The sequence below is a fragment of the Taudactylus pleione genome, unplaced genomic scaffold (genome assembly GCF_031769625.1).
Source record: "Taudactylus pleione unplaced genomic scaffold, aTauple2 ptg000004l, whole genome shotgun sequence".
Lineage (NCBI taxonomy): Eukaryota > Metazoa > Chordata > Amphibia > Anura > Myobatrachidae > Taudactylus > Taudactylus pleione.
Window position 1 is genome coordinate 4359173 of NW_028284407.1, and position 18678 is coordinate 4377850.

Sequence of the window (18678 nt, forward strand, 5' to 3'; positions counted from 1 at the left end):
CTAGATTGCACACCCTAAGCACAATGTGAGGTGCCACTTGCTGAGACTTGTAGTGCTGCAAGCAAAAAAAAAAAAGACACATGCAAGTGCACACTCTATTTGTTCCATAGGAGTGTTAGGGACCTGCCTGATAGAGGTCACCTGGACGCAGTGGGCAGGCCCATAATTATGGCCATTATTATGCTAAGAACCTCTTGGATGCAATTTAGCAGTATTATTATTAGGTTCAGCATAGTTAGAGTGTGCACTTGCATCTGTCTTTTTTTGTTTTGCTTGCAGCACTACAAGTCTCAGCAAGTAGCACCTCACATTGTGCTTAGGGTGTGCAATCTAGGGCCCCTTCCCCTATGTATTCTGTACTATGTGTATGTATGTACACTGGAAGGACGAGACTCCTCCCACCTTGATTAGCACCCCTCTCACCTGTCCCTGGGTGTTTTTAATTAGGAAGGAGTCCTTGCACTCCAAGACTGCACATCTTATGAGGCACACTGTGGGTAAGACCTATTATACATATGCTGTGTGTCAGTTTTGGGACTGGTATTGGGGTGCGGGGCTCTCTGGGTTGGTGTAGCTGGACTGCTTCATGGCATTATAATGTGCACTTTTTCACTTCTTTAGTTTGTTTTGTATATGTAGCACTTTATATACTTTTTATTATAACCTCCTACTTATGTAGGACTTAACACATAGGCTTTCTTCTTTATTATTCTTTAACCCTCACTTTAAATCTCACACTAGTGTGATGCCATGGGGTGGTTCTGCTGGGTTGGCCTGGGGGGTCCCGTGCCCTGTATTTGTTCCATAGAAGAGTTAGAGACCTGCCTGATAGAGATCACCTGGACGCAGTGGGCAGGCCCATAATTATGGCCATTATTATGCTAAGAACCTCTTGGACGCAATTAAGCAGTATTATTATTAGGTTCAGCATAGTTACAGTGTGCACTTGCATCTGTCTTTTTTCGTATTAGTCATCTAAGCATACTATCTCTATTTATCTGCATTTGCAATTGAAAACTGAAAATTATTTGTTTTCTGCAGGTTTTTACTGTTCAACTGCGGTCCTGAACTTAACAGTCTGTAAAATGTAAGTTAGAAGCTGATTGGTTAGTACTTTGTCTCTCACCTTTTTATATCTCTCCAAGCTTTGATAAATAACCCTATATGCCAAATTTTGGTTGTAGACCAGGCTTGCCGACTTTCTGATTCCCCCTTCTGAGGGGAGCAACCAGACCGGCATGACAGGGAGTGTGGCAAGCACAAGGAGGTGGTGCCGGCCAGACTACGAGAATTTGAGGGCGGAGCATGGGCGGGACCACACGATCGCATCATTTTGGCCCCGCCCCCGCTACACAATGCCGATATTACAGGCATTGTAAAGCAGGGGGCGGGGCCAAAATGACGTGATTCAGCGTGAATGACGTCACCACCCCCCTTGTTGCGGGGGTTTCAAAGGTAATTGCAGGGAGATAGGAGGGGTGGGCGGCAGCTGGGAGGATTGCCTGCCTTCCTGGGAGGTCGGGAGCTGCACCCAATTTTCAGGAGGCACGCGACCAAATCGGGAAGGTAGGCAAGTATGCAGACACTGTACTGTAGAGCAACGAATAAACTGGAACATGGAAAGCGAAGAGTCTGTCCTATGCAGTCATGATCATGATTATTTACTATTTACATTTTTTTTAACAAAATTAAACAGTTCTTATTTCAGCTGCTAGAAAACCCAGCTGTCCCCATGCAAAGTCTGAAATAGACAGCGATTGATCTGCAGAGAAAGCAGTTTAGTCTCCTTTCTCTTTTCTTGGCATGGATAGACGTGTCATTGCAACCAACAAACACTGAAAACGTTTGAGGGATTCTAAAGGATGTTTGTACAGAAATCCCATTTCCACAGAATGTCCAAATTACCCAAAAGTCTAAAAAACTATTCTGGAAGGTATAGCCAAAGCTGTTTTTAGATATTTTGGGATAGAATAAAAATCACATTTAATGGATCCTTGCAAAATATATAAAGCTTCCACAAAAGTGCATTCATGACAACTAGGATACCTAAAAGGGTCTAGGGCAAAGGTCAAATTAGTGGGACCCCATATATCTTTATAGAGCACAAAGGGTACTTCAAATATAGAGAATATAGTTTCTCAAAAGACCGGTATAAGACAGAAATGATCATTGTTTTCCTAATATTTATGTGGTACAAAGTGAGATGGTTTCTTAAATTGTAATTATTTGGGAAAGCAAGTTCAAAAGGGGTTTGCTATAATATGTTGATATTTATAATGGCGATGCTGACCATGTTGACATACATCCATAGCCCTAATGGTAACCTTAACCCTAATGGCAATACTAATCCTAATGGTAACATGACCCTAATGGTAACACTTACTCTAATGGTAATCCTAACGGCAACACTAACCCTAATGGTAACCCTAAACGTAACACTTACTCTAATGGTAATCCTAATGGCAACACTTACTCTAATGGTAATCCTAACGGCAACACTAACCCTAATGGTAACCCTAATGGTAGCACTTACTCTAACGGCAATCCTAACGACAACACTAACTCTAATGATAACCCTAAACATAACCCTAACGGTAACATGTACTCTAATGGTAATCCTAATGGCAACACTAACCCTACTGGTAACCCTAAACATAACCCTAACGGTAACACTTACTCCAATGGCAATCCTAACGGCAACACTAACCCTAATGGTAACCCTAAACGTAACCCTAACATTAACAGTAACACTTACTCTAATAGTAATGGTAACACTTACTCTAATGGTAATCCTAATGGTAACACTTGCTCCTAATGGTGACACTCACCCTACTGGTAACCCTAACCTTAACCCTAACAGTAACACTAACCTTAATGGTAACCATACCGGTAACACTAACCTTAATGGTAACCCTAACCATAACCCTAATGGTAACCCTAACCATAACTCTAACGGTAATACTTACCCTAATGGTGCTCCTAACTGTAACACTTACCCTAATGATAACCATAACAGTAATACATACCCTAATGGTAACCGTAACCCTAATGGTAACACTAACCCTAATGGTAACCTTAACCGTAAACCTAACAGTAACACTTACCATATGCTTGATGCAAATGTTGATGTTGTGACAATGCCACATTTTATATGTTGACATTCTGTCCATGTCATCATTTTTCAGCTGTCAACATTTTAACCATATTGTCATTATAACTGTCAACATTCGGGTATCAACATTATGAATTTGGGTGTCAATGTCAACTTTATGGCTGCATCCCTTTCCAAATACTGTTGGGATAATTTTGAGCTCGTGTAAGGTTTATGGTTCACAATTGGATCTTAGGATGTCCTAATAGGAAGAAGCAAGAGAAGTCACCATCCTAGATTCACACTACTGTTCTAAACCTTCTCATAAGTTCAGGAGGCCCTACTTCAATAGGAGTTATCCATGTAAATTACGTAATGAAGCAACTTTCTCTCTTACAAGGAAATATTTACTCTACAAAGGACTCTTCCAATCAGTGCAATAGTCTTTTCCTTCAGAATGTTTTAATGAATTCATAGATATATGTTTAAAATTCAACCCAGCTGTAGGGCTGATTACAGAACTCTGAGAGAACATATAATTACCATTGTTTATTTATTCCTTGTGGTTGCCCTAAGTTACATGACATAACATCTCAAATGTAACATAAGAAATTACTAATAATGATTAGCGCAATTTTTTTGTCTATAAGCTTATGTGTCAGATTGCAATTGTTTTTTAAAGATATTTTAAATCTTCATAGTATATTTTATTCCAAGGGTGGCAAAGAGGGAGGGGGAGACCTCTCTACAGCTTTTGAAACATAGCATTCACATTATATAAATACAAACATACACACGTCAAGTTTACAATGTATATTCACTTTGATCTAAAATAGTCTTGTACTTACTGCAAGTTTAATAAATAAACATTGCAACAATTGTTTCCTCTCTCCAAATCGCCACCTATTGGTCCCAAACAACTGTCATTTGTTTCCCAATAACTTCCCAACCAGTTTTAGACATAAATGGAAATTTAGTTAAAAGTAATAATCATTATAATAATCTGTTATAATTGTATATAGTAATTTATTTTACAGAGAGAAAGAGAGTGAGAGAGAGAGAGAGAATGACCATAGTGGCACATTGTGCCGTATTCAATTAGCGGTGAAAACTTTTGTCCGTTTTCGACCAAAAAAAAACAAACTGTGAAATTTTCACCTAAAAACGGGCAAAAACGGCAACAGGCGAAATAAAACTGGAGAGAAGTCTCCTCCATCCCAGACCAGAAGGAAAAAAAAAAAGCAAAATCCCTATTTTTGCCTAAAAAAGTGGGGATTTCTTTAAGAACCCTTTGGAACCCCAATCCCTAATGATAAATTATCAGATAAAAAATCGTAAGTTGCGTACTTTGGTGAAAAAAACTCCGCTCAAATTTTGGTAGGAAAACAATAATTTACAACAAATACCACTCTTTGGTGGTAAGCACCTGGATCTTTCAATAGCTTCTGACCACCCTCTTCTCCTCACAACTCTCCATTGCCTCTATAACTCTGCTCTTTACCCTCATCTTTCTTTACTACTTTTCCAATCACACAATTGTGTCATTTTTAGAGAAAGATTGGGGCAGTTCTCACTGAACCACATCCTGTATGACTGAAAACTGCCATGCATAGACTCTGGGTCTGATTCATTTGCAGCAGGAGGTGGCTTTAGGAAGCAGACACCTTCTTGTTGCATCTGCGATCCCAGCGCTGCGAGCAAAGTCGCAGCCTGTGATCACCATCGCAACCGATGGTCGTGATGGTTGCTCCTTTGGCCAGGCTGCGTTAACTGAAGCTCATGGCAGCCTGACCTGGATCCTGGCAGCTGTGAGGCCAGGTAATCTGCGTCCACCGACGCAGGCCCTGGCCTTGTCCCTCCAGGAGGGAGGCAATCGGGAAGCCGACTGCCTATATACCGGCTGCCGGCTTCCCGACTGTCTAATCCCGGCAAGGGTGAAATGCCGTTCGTCTAGATGTAGATGCCCGCATTTCCCAGACGCCGGGAGACCGGCGCCCGGCATCACGATCGTAGTGATGCCGGGCGCCGCGAGCGGACAGCCGCGGGGGGGAGGGTTACGTTTAGGGCTCCCGGGGGGGACTTAGGGTTAGGCACCCCCCCAGGAGGGTTAGGATTAGGCTAGGGGGAGGGAGGGTTAGGGTTAGGCACCCCCGGTGGGCACTTAGGGTTAGGCACCCCCCCGGGGGACTTAGGTTTAGGCAGCGGGGAAGGGGGTGGTTAGGGTTAGGCACTTAGAGGGGGGATTAGGGTTAGGCACTTGGGGGGGAAGTTAGGGTTAGGCACCCCTAAGGAGGGTTAGGGTTAGGGGGGTTAGGTTAGTGGATACTTACCTATCCACGATCGGGATTTCCAGCGCTGTCGGGCTTCCGCTGCGTCGCACTCTGCTTCTGTCGGGCTGCCGCTGACGGGAATCGAACCGCCGGCCATGCGGCCGACGGTATTTCATACCAATTCCCTCCAGGAAAATGGGGGTGAAAACCCACTTTTCCGAGAACGCAGGCTGTCCCCGCCCCCCAAACGCTTCTGCCTGTTAATCAGGCAGAGGCTTGAAGGAACTGTGTGTGAGATCGCAGGGCCCAATGTGCACAGGCACAAACCAGGAAACATCAGAGATATGGTCTAAACATTGGGTTAGCGTACATCTCTGAAGCAGGCCCTTTGTTAGTGGCAGCAGTTATATGGAGGATGCACAAGCAACTACAGCGCCAAAAGAGCTGACTCCTATGATGCAGACCCTCCAACTATACCGATTTGGCCGTTGCAGTACCGTTTTTTTATGGTCTGTACTGGCAAACAGGGTCTGTACCGATTGTACCGGGTGAGTAGAACAATCTCCTGAATTCTATAGCAGCACTGCGGGGACATAAACTCCCGCAGCGCTGCTGAGTAACAGGCGGCTAATTCGTCTGTATGCTGAGTCAGCCCTCAGTCTCAGCTGTTTTGTGGGAGCTTCTCCAGTCAAAGCCTTGCGAGATGATGACGTCATCATCCCACGAGACAAGGACAGAGAACAGTGAGGTTGAGCTCCATGCATGATCACATACCCGCCCCTTTATCATTTGCCATGCCCCCTTTATTTATGGTCACGCCCCCTGTACCGGATTCTATATTTGAAATATTGGAGGGTATGATGATGTAACATCCGATCATCTCCCACTGGAGCATCTCAAGGTTCCGACCGAGCTCCCTCATGTCCGCAATATACCTATATGCCTTAAAGTGACATCTCTACGCTGACAATAGCCAAATTAACCTCTGTACTCCACAGCTGACTTCTGCCTTATCATTTTATAACTGATTTTGTATCTGTCATTTCAGCTCTAAGGGTCTATTTATGAAGCTGTGTTAGGAGACAGAGTGAAAAGTGATAAGGTGCCAGCCAATCAGCTCCTAACTGTCATCTCACAGACTGTGTTTGAAAAATGACAGGTGGGAGCTGATTGGCTGGCACCTTATCACTTTTCACTCTGTCTCCTAACACTGCTTAGTAAATAGACCCCCTAGATTTACAGCTATTGACTTAAACCGAATTTAACTAAAACATTTTTGGTAATGTTACTTCATTTTCTTGCTCCTCATGAATTTTTTATAAATATCAACAACACAATCATCACATCCGGCGGCGAAACAATGCATCACCTAGTACCATAGCAAAATGTGGGTACGAGCCAGGCATTGCCCTTCTAGCCTCCCCTGTCATTGGAAAGCAGAGTGGGGGTGTTTTTGAGCTAGCGTAGCCTGGCGCATGTAGTATGCTTCGTTTTTGTTTCTTTTCATATGGAGACACATTTTTCATGCACTATTATTTTGCATATCATGCACTTTTGCCAATCGGTAAGAAACTTGTCTTCTATGTCTATCCTGATTGACCGATTGAGATTCAGGACCTGATTCAACAAGGATCGCTGATGCGATCGCGGCAGCAAGTGCGTACGCAGTTCTGCAGCAAAATTATGCAAATAGCTGCAATCGCATTGCCGACGCAGCACAACATAAAGATGCCCACTTCCCTTTACTCACATCCGTAATCTGGAAGTCTGCAAAAACATCGGTACCATCGAGTACCATCGGAGCCTCACGCACAATTAAGGCAGGTCAGACCTTGCCCAGAAATTGCTAAACTTCCTATACACCACTAGAGCTCAGGCTGCATACACCGACGCATTGGCTAATTTATGCACGCCCCTGCAACGGCGTTCAAACGCACTGGCATGCCTACGTTTCTCCGACCACCCCCCTGTCACCACCCCCAAACGGTACTTCCTGTCAATCACTTTGCGATGGGTTTGCATAGTCACTGTGATCGCAGTCCCGATGGCAATGGCTAGCTTGCACATGCGCACAGCGATGCCTACGCATGCGCAGAAGGTAACAACCGACCGGGTGCGTGCATTTTTACACTTGCGATCCTTGCTGAATCAGGCCCTCAGTGTACATTTAACACCTAATTTCACTGTTAGTCCGATTTCAAGGGCACCGAGAGTGGACCAGGCGCTTACAAAGCTCCCCAACATGATCTCGCCATGCACCCCACACACGTGGCCTGGTCCCATTTGAAACATGACAAAACATTTCTCATTTTGTCCATACCTATTGTTTTTAAAAAGGGAGATTCTAAGGTGGTTCTTTCATGGTTTATAACTTATACCTCTTTTCCACCAAAATCCCAGGTCCGACCTGGGCTTTTGGACATGGTTCCAACCCAGGTCAGACCCCATTTATACCCCTTTTACACCGGAGCTAAAGCCCGGGTTTTTGAAGGGTTAACCCGGGCAGCTCCCTGGTGTAAAAGGGGAGAGAGTTGGATCGCCGGGTCGAGTGACCCGGCAATCCAACCCAGGTAACTAGCAGGGTTTAACATGGGCATAGCCCGTGAAACCCTGCTGTGCGAACAGCGCACTCCGGGTCACGATGACCTGGAGTGCGCTGCTAGCCGGCCGATTGGTTCGGCTTCAGTGGCGCTTGGAGATGACGTCATCTCCAAGTGACCACTTTCACTCCGCAAAAGCCAGGTCTATGCAGACCCGACTGCGGTGTGAGCGGCGCTGACTCAGGAATATCCCGAGTCGGCACCGGCAAAATTCCGGGTCTGATCCGGATAGGAACTTTGTTCCAACTCCGGGTTAGACCCGGAATTTAGGTGGAAAAAGGGTATTACACTGCAACTTCGATCTGGGTTACTCCCGGGTCAGCCCTATTCACACTGAACTCAGGTCTGCCCTGCTAAACCTGTGAGATCATAAAAAGTGGGAGGTGAATGCTCCACAACCACCAATCAGCTCATTTTAGGCATGAACCAGGTCAGATAACCCGGGTTGCACCGTTTACACTGCACCATTACCCAAAACCATCCTGGGTCCAACCCTGGTAGCTACCTGGGTTGGATTGCCGGGTCACTTGACCCAGGTTATTTTTCAGGGACCCTTTTACACTGAGCTGCAACCTGGCTAAACCCAGCAAAAACCCAGGTGTTTGCTCTGGTGTAAAAGGGGTATTATACTATTGACTATCAGGTTTTATTTGTAGGTTTGTGTGAAGAGAGAGGGCACCTTACTGCTAGAAATTCAATCCTGAGACAGCTGGTTTTGTAGCTTTTCCCCAAATGCAACTTGTGCCTATATAAAGATATACATAAAAGACATTAGTCAGCGTAGAACAATGTCGCCATCTGTGCTTTAATTTATTCTTGCTGCTAATGATCTGCTTAGATACGGACTTCATTAGGCTTGCAGGATCTAATACGTTTCACCTGTTGCTAGGTTTTTTGCACCTAGCAGCAAAAGGTTTCTATTCTAACCATGGAAAGATGAGACGGGAGCTCTGACAGACACAGCTAATTATTCTGCTGGATCCACTTTCATTCCTTTCTTTTTCTGCTATGGATCAGTGGCTGCTCAAAACCAGATCCGCAAATACTTCACCAATATCCCTTAATAATCCACAGTGTTTACTTTCTAGCAAAATAAATACTGTCAAAATAGGTACAAGATAGGTCAAGACCATCGCGACCATCGGGCTTGCGACGAGACCCTTGTGGTAGGGTCTCGTTGCCACAAGCCCCAGAGAGATTTCGGCTCTCACAGAGCCGAAATCTCTCCCACTGACATCACTCGTGATGTCAGTGGGGCCGCCCCCAAACTGAGGCGTTCACATAGGAACGCCTCCGTTTGGGCAGCCACTCCCTCGGCCCGCCCACCAAAGGGGCCGTGCTGTCACTCAACATCAACAGCACGCCCCCTTTGGTACGAGACCTGGAGCGATGGAGTGCCCGTCGCTATCCGGGTCTCTCGCATGCGCACGACAGAGCCGGCTCTGTCGTGCGCATGCGCACTGACCCACCATCGACCCGCTTGTGAGCGCATGGCGCTCGCGAGCGGGTCTGAATCAGGCCCCCACTGCGGTCGAGTGGCCGACCACCCGATATGCCTGCTCCCCCCTCCCTCACCCACATAGCGCTGCATGGGATCGCACATTACATCCCCTGATCGACTGATCCTGCAGTAAGATCACTGGGTGCGATGTACGACCCCACGGAAGCGTGCTTGGTCCGACATCAGGCCCATACACTGTGCGATATAGCAGCCAAATCATACCAATCAGTCGGATCGGCTGCTTTATCGCACCATGCATGGCCCGCATTAGTAAAATTTACGAAATAAACCGCTACAAAAAGGAAGGGGCTTCTACCAATGGCATCTAGATGGCAGTTTCTTTTTCACACAATAGTTCCCTATTGGGGTTTTGGAGTATGTCATGGATACTGATACAGAACAACTACTGTACATACAAAATGACTGTTTCTGCTTTGTGTTGTCTCATCAGTGCAGGGCAGTGGTTCCCAAACACAGGGCCTGATTCAGAGATGGATGCTGTAGCAACAGCCGCTGCGTCTTTGTATACAGTGCTTTGCTAAAATATGCAAAAGCTGCATCAGTTACATTGATTATTCTTTGTGTTCCTATGTATTTGTTACTCCATATTGTTGGTTCTTTTGTCTCCTTCCTGGTGGCTGCCATTTTGGAGGTGGAAAATTCTATATAGTTATAGTCATATCCTTATCCGTAGCTGCAGAGGCGGGCCCACTCTCTGTCCAGGACAGGGGTGCCGGCATCCCCCCCCCCCCGCCTGATGGCAGCCGTGCCTTAGTCAGTTGATTATACCATCTGTGCAGAAGCATAGACTTCCAGAAAACCTGCACTGTTAAAGTGCCCTTTGGACTGAATTTGGGAAACCCTGCTTCAGGGAATATTGTTGTTGTTAGCATGTGAAGAGCGGACTTACTGGAACAATTATTTGGAGTTATGGAGACTCCCGGGCTGTACTGCCGAGGAATAACATGTGAAGAAGCCTCACCAAATGCATATAGGGCATCTGGCTTATACTATTCCCGAGGCAATCCAATGAGCCACACAATTTGTAATCCATTGTATATTATGAACCCTCTATGATTACAATAATTATATTCTGTCTATGATAGTGTAACTGCATCTCTATGGAGCAGACAGATGATTGCGTGCCTTATAGGAAATGTGACCCACAATTGAGTCTGAACTCTGGATGCCATCTATTATGTTGGTCCAATAGATAGTGGCACAATTTCCCCTTTTAACCAGAAAGTGAGTGAAGATATTCCATATTAATTTCTGAATACAAATACAGAATATCTCCATCTACAAATTTGGAAAGCCTTAAAGGGTTTTAACAAAGTACAGATGTGAAACAGTCGGGGGAAAAAGTTATCTAGGGTAAAATAACATCTGATCCTGGCAGCATCTGAGGCTAAAAGCTCATGTCCCCAGACATAGAGGCCATACTTGAAGTTGAAACCTTTGCCACATGTTTGATAAGGATGCAGACAAGTTTGTGCAAGCTCTATTAATCCACAGCTGATGATGCACAGCGTTGTCCAAGGCTTTATAATCATTTAATGATTCTATTTGTAAATGTGGCATAGAGGAAGGACTTTGTGGATGCAATAGGAAAATTGTCAGTCTCTTAAATAATGTTACATTTCTAACATAGCAGTTGATGTCAATTTACTTACTTCCACTCCATATTATACCGTAGTAAAAATGTTAATAGCAGTTTTTAGCATTAGGAACAGAAGACTTGTCCCTAGGCAGCATTGGCTGGGGTTATTTCATTGAATTGTATTCATTTTAAACTTCCTTTTTTTTCAGGTCAAGTAAATATAAGGTTAGGTAGCAAAAAGGTAAAAATCAACTGATGTGAGATTAACGGAGACAGGTCAATTAACTAGCGGTTAGGATGTTTACATGTAGTTGTAACGGCAGGAAGTGAAAAAATGTCATGACCCTGGGTGGTACTGAAGCCGTAATTCCTCACCCTATATATGTATATATGTGCTTAATAACCCGCAAAAAATTCTCTAATATTTTCTTTGGACCCCTTTAAGCTGGGTTACCACCTAAACTGCCAAATATTTATGTAATGGCGGTACTCGGTGTGAACCATAGAGACAAAAGTGGATAATTGATGAAACACTGTACCAAGAAATTTGTATAAATGATGGACATTCATTTAATTTTTGCACAGGGATAAAAAACAGAAAATCAAAGTAGATGAAGGATAAGTACTTTGATTATAGAAGTAATTACAAATGCACAGGATCAGGAATCACATGAAAAGATTATGAAAACAAAATATATAAAAAAGAGAGTAGTACTCTTTAAAGCAGAAGGCGATGAATAAAAGAGAAGGTACTTTTATAACATAAGACTGTGACTAAATTCCAGTTTCCAGATAATATGATCCTGCAATCCAAATGAAGCCAATGCAGAAAAAACAACATAAAAGAGATGACACTCATTAAAATCAATAATGACTTTTAGCAGGTAATGTGCAAAGTTAACGAATGGGTCCTACCTGACTGATAAGGTGGAGCTGCAGGATTTGTTCAAATGCAGAGTACCCGGGTACACCCTGCAAATGGCTCCTTTAGCTTAGTTCAAGGGGGGGGGGGGTGTCCGGTCATAAAAAACTGCTGTTTTCATAAGAAATGAGAATAATGTATCCTCTTTGTATAATGGGCCTGATTCAGACACGCTCGCAAGCGCTATGCGCTCGCGAGCGGGTCGATGTTAAACCACTGCGCATGCACACGCCGGATCCGACGTGCGCATGCGTGAGACCCGGCTAGCGACGGGTGCTCCGTCGCTCCGGGTCTCGCACTAAAAGGGGGCGGCTGTCGATTTTGATCGACAGCTCGCACCGTTTTGGAGACCTGGCATGGGGGTGGCTTCACAAACGGAGGCGTTCCCATGCGAACGCCTGCCATTTGTGGGAGGCCCCACTGACATCACCAGTGATGTCAGTGAGAGAGCTTCCGGCTCTATTAGAGCCAGAAGCTCTCTGGGGCTTGCGGCCACGAGACCCTACCACAAGGGTCTCGTCACAAGCCCGATGGTCGCGATGGTCTTGACCATCGCGACCATCATCCTGGCCGCTCGCAATAGCTGTGGGTGGTCACCCACAACTATGCGAGCGGCCAGGAGGCTGCTCCAAAAAAACGCCCTGAGTCAGAGCGAGCGCTCTTTCAGAGCGTCCGACTCTGAATCAGGGCCAATGTTAGTATTGCAATGTGCAACAAAAAATAGCAGTAATGGAATGGCTGCTGCAGGGAAGCTGCTGGATGTGATGGGAACAAAGTATCTGTCCAGTGCACACTGGCCTCAAGTATTGGTTAAGGGAGTTGAAACTCTACCGCTCAATAGCGGGAGTAAGAGACCTGCATGTGTGGGTATGGAACAGTTATGCTCCACAGCTCGTCAGCGGGAGCATCGGTGCTTGAATCGGTAACCACCGGGTACTAGGTTCTCACTCTCCGGTGACCAGTGCCCGCACTTGGAGATAGTGTGATAAAGTCTCAGGAGGACAATAGTGCTCCACCGCTCGTCGGCGGGAGCTCGATGCTGGATCAAATGCCACCAGGTACTAAATTCTCTATACTTGACTGTGTGAGACACCTTTAGGTGGTATTAGCTTATTACCACCATATATTGTTGGAATAAATGAAAATAATAAAAAAAATTGAAATGAGAAAATAAAGTAAAATATGAAAATTAATATAGATATAAATATAAATACACATCACATGAACATCATTAATATTCTTAACTCACCTTCCAGGTGAATGAGAGTAAGAATAATGTGAAAGCAAGAAGAAGAAAAAAATATATAAGTGGTGGTGTGCCTTTGCACATGTACAATCCACACAGATGCGTAGTATAAAAATGAATCCACAGGCTGATGAACATGTCTGAATATGACTACTCATAATAGTAATAAACTAGTAGTACAAGTGAATTAATTTAAAATAAAAAATAAAAAATTAAATTAATAAAAATAGATATAAATATAAATAAAATAAAATGTAAATAATAATAAAGATGTTAATAATAGGACCATACTGGCTGATGTGTAGAAAATGATTATTTATGAAGTCTGATGACCAGAATAATATGAATCTGAGATCACACCTTCTCAGATTCCCATTCTCCCATGTGATGTCTCTCAAAGTCTATCCAATGCAATCGGGTGCCAGAGCCATCACCCCCCTCCAAACATGAACACTATGCTGGTGTCTGATTCCCAACAATGCAGTGGGAACACTACTCCTGGCTGAAATCATGACAATATGAGTGTCATGAGGAAAGGGGATGATAATGAACATGTAATCAATCAGTGCCTATATGTCAAAGGATGTATGGTTAAAACTGACTGATTTCCATACTGAGAACTATAGAAAGTTATTTAGATAGATCTCAAAAATCTAACTCAATAGTCTCCTTTAGTCCATCTGGAAGTAGTGTGTGTAGTGCATGAATCCAATAGGTTTCTCTCATGCATAATCTGTTATAACGATCTCCTCCCCTTTGTGTAGAGGGTACTTGTTCTATGATGACTGCTCTGAGTAGTTCTGGATTTGCCTCGTGTTCTTGTGAAAAGTGACGACCTATACTATGTTTTGTCATGCGGTTGATGATGTTCCGTCTATGTTCTAAAAGACGGAGCTTGAATTTCCTGGTGGTGCGACCAACATATTGTTTAGTGCAAGGGCATGGCAAAACATAAATAACATAGTTCGTTTCACAATTCACAAATGTGTCTATTATAAACAACTGTCCTGTAGTGGCTCAGTGGAAATGTCTTTCTCGATTAGATATATGTTTTATGTTTTTTATGTTTGCAAGTGGTGCATCTGGCATGGTTGCACCTAAAACAACCAATGGTTTTTGGAGCCCACACGATGGTGTTAGAGCTTGATACTAATTTCCTATGTAAATTATCAGCCTAATGTCCTATGTAAATTATCAGCCTTTTTAAAAATCACAATGGGTTTGTCATGTAATTCAGCTTTCAGAATAGGATCTAATTTTAGAATCAAAAAATTATTAGATATAATATTCTTGATTTTGTGTGACAAACTGTTCTGTTTAGACACAAACACAAGAGATTTGTCTACTACTCCGTTCTTTTTTGGGGTTTCATCTTTCTTTGACAGTAGACCTATCTACCGTCAGGATTTCATTGAAAGCTTTGTCAAGTAAATCCTGAGGGTATTGTTTTTCTTTAAAGGAATTCATTAGAGGTATGGCTTGTTCCATGAATTTTTCTTTCTCTGAACAGTTTCTCCTAAATCTGCGTAGTTGCCCTTTAGGGATATTTTTAAGCCAACTTTTTTGATGGTTACTGTTATAACTGATATAATTGTTGCAGTCTACTTCTTTTTGAAAGGTAGATGTATTGATCCGATTGTCTATAATATTAAGTGTTATATCTAAAAAATTAATAGTGGACAGGTGATGAGTGCTCGTGAAAGTGTGATTGAAACGATTGTGATTAAGGTATTGAACAAACTGAGAAATAGACAAAGAATCCCCTTTCCAAATAAAGAATAAATCATCTGTATAGCATGTGTAAAGGACCAAGTTTGCGCTGAAGGGGCCATCCCAAATATACTCCTTTTCGAATGCGCCCATATATATGTTGGCATAATTCGGTGCAAACCTGGTCCCCATAGCTGTGCCGAGAATTTGAAGATAAAAAACGTGATTGAACAAAAAATAATTGTGGGTGAGGATAAAGTGAATAGCATGAAGTATAAACTCGCGCTGTTCCACTGACAACTTCCCTGAGACTCAAGTCTGCCATAGCTATACCCACATCATGTGGTATGTGATAGTGATGATACATCACATGTTATAAAGTAGTAATCTTCCCATTTTATCTCTGACATTTTTTCTAGGAATTGTGTTGTGCCTCTGAGATGAGATTCAAGTGAAACAGCGCGAGTCTGTAAAAATTGATCAACGTAATGTGAAAGAATGAGGAAGATTACTGTCTGTAACCCAGGCTGCTGTACTAAGCCTGCCAATTGTGAACAATGTCCAGCCCCTCCCCCCCAGTTCTCTCCATCCTCATGCCCCATGTGTCCACTGTAGCTTCCTGCCCCCATGTCATCTCCAGCTTCCTGCCCCCTATGTCACCTCATGCCCCCTGTGTCACCTTTAGCCTCCTACCCATATCACCTGTAGCTTCCTGCCCCATGTCACCTCCAGCCTCATGTCCTCTGTGTCACTTCCTGCCCCCTGTGTCACCTTTGGCTACCTGCCCCTTATCACTTCCAGCCTCCTGCCACCCTTTGTCATCTCCAGCCTCATGCATCCTGTGTCACCTCCAGCCTCATGGCCTCTGTGTCACTTCCAGCCTCATGCACTCTGTGTCACCTCTAGCTTCCTGCCCCCTGTGTCCCCTCCAGCCTCATGCCCTCAGTGGCACCTCTAGCCTACTGCCCGTTTCATCTCCAGCTTCATGCTCCTATGTCACTTTCAGCCTCATGCCCCCTTATGACACTCCAGCTTCATTCACCCTGTGTGTCACTTCCAGCCTCATGCACCCTATGTCACCTCCAGCCTCATGCCCTCAGTGGCACCTCCAGCCTCCTGCCCTGTGCCACACCAGCCTCATGCACCCTGTTTCACTTCAGTCTCATGCCCCCTGTGTTACTTGCAGCCTCATGCACCCTGTGTCACTCAGGCACCATGCCCTCTGTTACTCCAGCCTCATGCCCCCAGTGTCACTCCAACATCATGTACCTGGTGTCACTTCCAGCCTCATGCACCCTATGTCACCTCCAGCCTCATGCCCTCAGTGGCACCTCCAGCCTCCTGCCCTGTGCCACACCAGCCTCATGCACCCTGTTTCACTTCAGTCTCATGCCCCCTGTGTTACTTGCAGCCTCATGCACCCTGTGTCACTCAGGCACCATGCCCTCTGTTACTCCAGCCTCATGCCCCCAGTGTCGCTCCAACATCATGTACCTGGTGTCACTTGGAGCTTAATGCACCTGGTGTCACTTCCAGCCTCATGCTCCCTGTGTCTCTCAAGCCTAATGCCTTCTGTGTCACTTCTAGCCTCATGCTCCCTTTGTCACTCAAGCCTCATGTGTGTCACTCAAGCCTCATGCCTCCTGTGTCACCTCCAGCCTCATGTGTGTCACTCAAGCCTCATGCCTCCTGTGTCACCTCCAGCCTCATGCCCCCTGTGTCACTTCCAGCCTTATGCACCCTGTGTCACTCAAGCCTTGTGGTCACTCCAGCATCATGTCCCCCCCCTGTGCTTCTCCAGCTCATGTACATGCAAGCCACCCACATGTATTCAATTGTTCTCCAGTCCCATCATGTTGCATAATGTCAGACTTAGCTCCTTATCACAATATGTTGCTCAATTGCTGGCTGGTTTAAAAAACAAAAATGTGACAACATAATAGGTTTTTATATTTAGAATGGTTGAAATTAATAATGCAATTAGTGTGAGTTCTTAATTCAGTAGAATCAATTTTCTACAAGGAACAATACACAGATTCATGTGGTTTTGTGGTTACCATCATTGTAGCTCTAATTCATCACAAGATTCATTATGTTTCCTGTGGTTAAAGTGTAAAACTAAACTGAAAGTCAAACAAGGTTATATTACTTCCACTTTCTCTCCCAAACATAAACACACAGATGGACATGAATACATGTGGAAGGCATACGCTTGGGTTAAAGAAGATCTCTACCTAATATACAAATATACAAAGCGGAGGCAAGCTGTTTTATCATTTCATGACATATAAAAGCGATGCTTATACCATACTTACCTACTTTTGAAATGTCCTCTGTGGGAGAAGCCCAGGGTTGAGATGTAGGTGAGCAGTGATGGGGCGGGGCTGGACTATCCATGTCATTAGGTCACGCCCCTTCATGATGAAATGCCACGAATCACGCACATTTGAATAGGGGACAGGCCAAATTATGTGATTATCATAATATTGCGTCATTAAGCTTCACTCCCTCCTGCGGATTCCCTCAAAGCTTCTCCCCATTCTGCCACTAGGAAATGGGCGGGATGCAAGAGAAGTGCTTACTCTTCCATGGGTGCGGGGGGCTAGCCGAAAAACCAGGACCCTCCCGCAAGTTTCGGGAGTAAGCAAGTATGGCTTATACATTTATTAATTACTTATTTCTGTTGCACCGATGCTGTTTCTCGCACAGGGCACCATAATGTCTAGTTATGGCTCTGCCCAACTTCCTCGTCAAAGTTACATGTGTTATATCCATTTTTCACCATTGGGTGGTACATACAGTATGCTATGGGGCCTTCAAATACCTAGTTACACCCCTGTATACATTGGGTAAATGTAACTGCAATCCAGTATTGCCCGCTTGCACAGTGCGTCATTATCATATACGTCATTATCATGTCATATAAGTTAATGGGGCAGATGTATGAAGCTGTGGAAAGTGATAAAGTGCAGAGTGATAAATGACCAACCAATCTGCTCCCACCTCTCATTTTTCAAACACAGCCTGTAACATGACAGTTGTGAGCTGATTGGTTGGTCGTTTATCACTCTGCACTTTATCGCTTTCCAGAGCTTCATACATCTGCCCCAATGTGACAGAACTATTCCTACTTTGCTCAATGGAAACCTGCAGCATTGTAAGGTACATTATGCCGCTCTTTATGGAATGACAAAAGACAAATAACAAAGGAAGTAAAAGTTGTGAAATCTCTCAATGGAAAAAATGGAATTTAAGAGAACTACTAAACGATGTACCAGGAGCAGGTCTCTTACATTCATGGTATTACTATTACACATACAGTATGGAACATACAAACAGCCAAATATAGGACCAGTCTGATGCTCAGCAGCATTTGTAGTATCCCTCCCATACGCATCCTGTAATATTGCCAATCACTGGGCTGCTAATGACTTGCGGAGGAAGAACAGATAGTTGCTGTCACACTACCAGACAGAAGGAGCAGGTTGCTAGGAGAGGTGAGTACTTCCTCTTTGCTGGAATTACAATAGTCTGAAATCTACTCCAAAGATCAATATTAAAAGCAGAGAACAGTATAAGTTGCCATATATAAGCTGGGTACACACTATACAATCAGGCTGACATATCGGGTAAATCGTCTAGTATGTGGGCACATCATCTATTATGTACCCACTATATGCGCTCCCGTGGGTCGTTCATCTGGGTCGTTCCATCAGCCTGCATGCACGGCCGATGGAG

General features: G+C 44.2%; 1 long non-coding RNA gene across 1 annotated transcript in view; it reads left to right on the top strand.

Annotated features, from left to right (window-relative positions):
• The first annotated feature begins 1035 nt into the window (after nucleotides 1–1035).
• Nucleotides 1036–18678, top strand: part of LOC148543359 (uncharacterized) — a 121752-nt gene continuing 104109 nt past the window's right edge. Inside the window, exon 1 of the long non-coding RNA XR_015877770.1 lies at nucleotides 1036–1087. This is a non-coding gene — a long non-coding RNA (uncharacterized LOC148543359). The remainder of the gene's footprint in view (nucleotides 1088–18678) is intronic.